The sequence below is a fragment of the Rutilus rutilus genome, assembly GCF_951802725.1.
Source record: "Rutilus rutilus genome assembly, chromosome: 5".
Lineage (NCBI taxonomy): Eukaryota > Metazoa > Chordata > Actinopteri > Cypriniformes > Leuciscidae > Rutilus > Rutilus rutilus.
Genome location: NC_140213.1, coordinates 8,793,199 through 8,799,579, shown reverse-complemented (window position 1 = coordinate 8,799,579; position 6,381 = coordinate 8,793,199). Strand labels below are relative to the sequence as shown.

The 6,381-nt window shown below is 35.7% G+C and overlaps 1 protein-coding gene across 2 annotated transcripts in view; it reads left to right on the top strand.

The window, feature by feature from the left end:
- The first annotated feature begins 2,929 nt into the window (after window positions 1–2,929).
- The window catches only part of veph1 (ventricular zone expressed PH domain-containing 1), a 145,021-nt gene continuing 141,569 nt past the window's right edge, over window positions 2,930–6,381 (top strand). The window contains exon 1 of one of the 2 annotated variants that reach the window (XR_014627454.1): window positions 2,930–3,051. The gene's annotated coding sequence lies outside the window, so the exon portion shown is untranslated. The remainder of the gene's footprint in view (window positions 3,052–6,381) is intronic. The other variant, XM_084409462.1, reaches the window with a different exon arrangement.

Sequence of the window (6,381 nt, the reverse complement as noted above, 5' to 3'; positions counted from 1 at the left end):
GACATCAGGAAATAACACGCAAGCTTCATAACCTACTCAGAGAAATAACACTGACTGCGTTTCGATTTAAAGACGCGAAACTTTATTTCCAAGCATTTATACTGTCACTTTCAATACAGTACAGTGCAATATAATAATAGGGCTATGTGTTGTGATATTTATTGTATGTTCATATCTATTTTTGTGTAAGTTCAGTTACCAGTGTGCTTTATCCTCCTGGGACCCAGGAATAGACTTTTGTCCACTGTAGAGGACATGATATTTTAGTGAATTTCTCTGACACCATGTCACGAGCTGGGTGTCCTGTGAAGAGCACGTTCAGGACTTTTTCAGAGATGCCAAATGTTTGGAGGTTTCACCATGAAAACAACTGACATTAATTTAGTGATCAAATGTAGCACTCTTATGGAAATATGATAATATTGTAATGATAATTTAAATCGGACTACTTTTCAAATTGTATTTCATAAACCGACATGTCAGGAAAAATCAAAAAATGACTTTCTGTTACAGAACAGGGCCTTGATTTCATACATGTCCACTGTAGAGGACATCAGGACTTAAATCATGTTTATCAGTCATTTTGGGAGACAAAATGTTGCTAATTATTACTCCAATTATTACACTTCTTTTTTCATTAAATGTTGCTCCAAGAACACATATATGTGCAAATTACATTGCATTGAATGGGAATATTAATGTATGGCCATTTTATCCACATATTGCATAAAGTAAAATGGTGTATCAATTCATTCCGTTATATCTTTCATATCATAGTTGAGAATAATCTTTATACAAATTTTGGTTAAAAAAAAAATCCTGAAACCCCAAAATGTATTGGTGATAAAAAAATAAAAAAAATCCCATTGGTTTTGCCTATACATATAATTTCATGTCATTTTATGTCCTGGTGTAGCATAACATTTTCAAAAATGTTTTTTTTTTTTTTTTTTTTTTTTACATTATGTTTCTTATGCTCTCTAAACAATGTGATGACATGAAAAATAATAATAAAAAAAAATCGAAAAAATAAAATAAAATCTGGGTTTCTGGAGGATATTATCTTAACGATTCTTGTATATCGCTTATCCGGCCCGAAAAGCCTAAAACTGCGAAATAATTAATTTACATACATATATCAAATAAAGTAATCCTGTCCCACTGATCCGCTGCAAATCGTGTGACTCATGTCAAGGTTTTGGCTAGTCAATGATGTCCTCTTGCGTTTGTTTGGGAATACCAATATGGCCGCTCGAACATTTCATGCTGGCAGTTTAGACTACAGTGAGCAATCCCGTCATTTTTATACAACAGTGGGAGTATGCTAACTGAATACTGTTATTTTTTATTGTAATAAAAGTTTAAATTTTAAATTCCGAGTTTAAATTTCGGAGGGCAATTACTGAAGTTGGAAGCATAATTCGGGTCCAATGGAGGGGCTCATGGCGTGAGACCTTCCCTGGTGGTCTAGTGGTTAGGATTCGGCGCTCTCACCGCCGCGGCCCGGGTTCGATTCCCGGTCAGGGAATGTAATTTTGTCCTTCAACGATTAAAAGCAGACATGCTGCAGACTTGTCCAGCATGGGTTTTCCATACCAGGGGTTGCATCTTTGCCGCCAGACCATACGGGACTTCCTATTTAGAAAGGGTAGCGCGACAGACTCCAGATCACAAGGTTGCTTGTTTGGCTTTAAACACGTCAGGGTCTCGAGCGTCCAGTGCTTACAAAGTGACGCGCGACGGAATATCTAGTCTAGAAGGATGCTCTGCAGTCTGCAGGCAATGCTTTCAAAGCCTTGTTGCAATGCAAGTGTATACAAAACAATTGTGTGCATATGAACCAAACAACCAACCAACCAACAACATCCCCCACACAAGATGAATATTGTATTATTTAATAACCTACAGTTTCTTGCTAGCGTAAGTCCTGAACCTAGATATTTGGGACCAAGTACAATCAGAGTTTGTGTTTAAATATTCTATTAAGCAGGTGTACATTAACACATAAAAAGTATTAAAAAATAAAATAGCCTACAATTTAATGCCAAAGATTAATTACGTCAACTAAAAAGTGACTGGTGGGAGGTTGGTCACATGAGGGCGCCACAAATCTTTTGGTTTCTATGCTCAAGACGTTGTTAGTAAACACTAACAATTGCGAAATTTTGGATCACAAATGTGAAGTTTCATGGGTGAATGTGGCAAAGTAGCCTACCCTACAGCAGGGGGTTTCAATGTTTTAGATGCCATAGACCCCCTATAATAATCATTCTTATGCGACGGACCCCCATCCTAAAATTTAAATACAGATATATTTTCCCGTATACAGATACTACTGTGAAAAATCTGTAAAATATTTAGTTTCTATTACATTACATCATTGCACGTGTTTTTCTACTCACTGTAGTGTACTGTTAGATGTATTGTATTTCATTTATTTTAATGAAAGGTATTTGTTTTATACATTCATTTTTACGTTTACTGTGCTTTTTACTCTACATTTTTACAGTTTACTATTTGCATTTATTTATTCATGTTTTATTTACTATTTTTTTTATCAAATGTATTCATTTTTATTAAAATAAAATGTTATTTTTATGTGCGTAGTTACTTTTTTTTATATATATATATAAATAATTTTTTATTCATTTTTTTAAACCAACTTTTTAAAATTTGTTTATATTTTATTTATTTTGTTAATGTATTCATTTATTATTTATTTATATAAGTAAAAATATGATTTATTTATTTTCTTTAATTATTCATTAAGTTGAAAAACGTCATATTTAACGGCTCTGGGACCCCCTAGCACCCCTTGTGGCCCCCCAGGGGGTCAGAAATGCACCTGTTGCTAAATGTAACACCAGCTCTGACCACACGGCGGCGAAGCGGCCACCTACAGCTCTCAAATGACTGGAAATAAAACTGCGTCCTGTGGGAGAAGTTGGTTGAAACAGCGAGCATCTCGCATTGGATTATTCAGAAATCCAACATTTCGCATTTTTGTTTATATATCAGCTGCAAAGACACGGATTGGTGGACAGAAAAGGGGTGAGTTAGTGTATTTTGAGAGCCTGCTTTTGCTCATATGATGCTTGAGGAAATGTGTTTTGACATCAGCTTTCCCCTGTAAAAGTTGATCAGGGGTGTGCGAGAAACACAGCATCCTTATGCTAGCAATAAAGATTCAGTTACAAATTCTTTTCAGTGAATCCACAGATAAGATACAATGATTTAATGTATATCGATGTGTTCAAAGTTGGTCTGTTTAACTGCGGTGGTCGCGTTCACTGTGAATACACAGTCACGTGCAAATTATCACAATATACTAGGCTATATTTCAGCAAATTAAAGTTGTTTGTTTGGCAGATATGGATTATAAGCCTATTATAGCTACCTTTAACACTAACGTTACATTTGGCGGTGCACATGTTGATGTCTAAAGTGGCTGAGCCTGAGATATGTAACGGGGTCATTTGTATTCGGTGCATTTTGGACATCATACAATTTTGAAAATCAAACTCATTTTTTGAAATACATTTTATGTAATCATGGGTGATGTAAAACATTTGAAAAAATAATATTGGTCAAGCTCGGGTGAACCATTTATTAAATACATTTAATGAATGATAGATCAAAAATGTCCATCCTGTTAGAAACAAATGTACAACAGTTTAAAATAAGTATGATTCTAATTTATGGGCATTGTGTACATTTTCTTAGACAGCTCTTGTCCCTTTATAAACATATCAGTTAATAAATTATCAGGAAATATATGTATTATGATCTTTGTAGGTTTTTTTGTTGTTGTTTTGTTTTTTAGATACAAATGCCTAGAAGACTTTTCTGTTTACTTTTTAAAGTACTACATTATTGGTACTACAATACATTTTCATTGTCGCTGAAGTATTAGGCTAGTATTAGTATTTATTTATTGCTTTTTTTCATGACATTATTGTAAAAAAACAAACAAATTGCCTAACAGGGTGGACATATAAAATTGATGGATGGATGACTTCCTATCCCTCACATACAACCAGATATTACTTTTGTTTGAACTGGAGTTTGATGGGAACCCATATGTAAAACATTAACAAAGAAGAACTTCTTCAACTTACATAAATTACTAAATTACTCTGTTAGGTCTTCTGATTTAACAGAGTGGACACTAACAGAGTGGACATTCTGACCTAAAATCAGCCACTGCAGCATGTCTGAGAAAAAAGAAGCTAACATAGGTTTATCAAAAAAAGAATTGCATGGGTTTTAAAATTGTATTTTTTTTAAAAATATGATTTTTCTATTAAATATAACTTTTTTTCATTTTTCCCTTAACGTATTGAGGTTGACCACATAAAATTTGAAAGGTAAAATTAGTCAAAAATAGACAGTTAAAATAATAGAGGATCTCGCTCACTTGCCCTCCAAAGAGGTGATCAGTTGGCTTTTTTTATGATATGATGCCATTTAACTTTTCCAACTTTCATTTGAAGGGAACGTAGTCAAAAAGAGTGAACATTAACTTGAGGTTCACACTAAAAACCTTTATTATAATTGTTAAAATAAATGTAATAAAAAAAAAAATATATATATATATATATATATATAGCCTAGGCTAGAGAGATTGAGAGAGAATCATTACTGATATGCCCAACAATGTAATTTATTTTGGAAAAATATTATGTATAGTAGGCCTAAGTACTGTATTTATCATGAAAATGGGATACGCAAGCCTGGGGACATTGGAAAAATGGTGATATATCACAATACCAATGCATTTCCCAGAGAATCCACTGGCACGAAAATTGACCGAATAATCCACAGTGAAATGTAGGCTACCGAATACAAACAAATAGGTGTGTAACAATATATCGTGTCACAATATAGGCTATTGCAATACAAAAATGCAACAGTATGTATCGTGGATAGTGACAATATGTATTGTGTATAATTCACCCATAATACAATTTCTGTGAGGAAAAAATTCTCAGTTCTCAGAGTTTTAGTGTCAGTACTACATTAAACTGCTATATATATACACTCACCTAAAGGATTATTAGGAACACCTGTTCAATTTCTCATTAATGCAATTATCTAATCAACCAATCACATGGCAGTTGCTTCAATGCATTTAGGGGTGTGGTCCTGGTCAAGACAATCTCCTGAACTCCAAACTGAACGTCAGAATGGGAAAGAAAGGTGATTTAAGCAATTTTGAGCGTGGCATGGTTGTTGGTGCCAGACGGGCCGGTCTGAGTATTTCACAATCTGCTCAGTTACTGGGATTTTCACGCACAACCATTTCTAGGGTTTACAAAGAATGGTGTGAAAAGGGAAAAACATCCAGTATGCGGCAGTCCTGTGGGCGAAAATGCCTTGTTGATGCTAGAGGTCAGAGGAGAATGGGCCGACTGATTCAAGCTGATAGAAGAGCAACTTTGACTGAAATAACCACTCGTTACAAACCGAGGTATGCAGCAAAGCATTTGTGAAGCCACAACACGCACAACCTTGAGGCGGATGGGCTACAACAGCAGAAGACCCCACCGGGTACCACTCATCTCCACTACAAATAGGAAAAAGAGGCTACAATTTGCATGAGCTCACCAAAATTGGACCGTTGAAGACTGGAAAAATGTTGCCTGGTCTGATGAGTCTCGATTTCTGTTGAGACATTCAGATGGTAGAGTCAGAATTTGGCGTAAACAGAATGAGAACATGGATCCATCATGCCTTGTTACCACTGTGCAGGCTGGTGGTGGTGGTGTAATGGTGTGGGGGATGTTTTCTTGGCACACTTTAGGCCCCTTAGTGCCAATTGGGCATCGTTTAAATGCCACGGCCTACCTGAGCATTGTTTCTGACCATGTCCATCCCTTTATGACCACCATGTACCCATCCTCTGATGGCTGCTTCCAGCAGGATAATGCACCATGTCACAAAGCTCGAATCATTTCAAATTGGTTTCTTGAACATGACAATGAGTTCACTGTACTAAAATGGCCCCCACAGTCACCAGATCTCAACCCAATAGAGCATCTTTGGGATGTGGTGGAATGGGAGCTTCGTGCCCTGGATGTGCATCCCACAAATCTCCATCAACTGCAAGATGCTATCCTATCAATATGGGCCAACATTTCTAAAGAATGCTTTCAGCACCTTGTTGAATCAATGCCACGTAGAATTAAGGCAGTTCTGAAAGTGAAAGGGGGTCAAACACAGTATTAGTATGGTGTTCCTAATAATCCTTTAGGTGAGTGTATAATGTTGAATATAATGTAAAATAATGCAATGGGGGAATATTTGTGGGTCCTGATAATGCCAAATGTCTTATGTTACCAGTAAAAAGTGGCCTATATTATTTTAAACATGTCTAGTCAG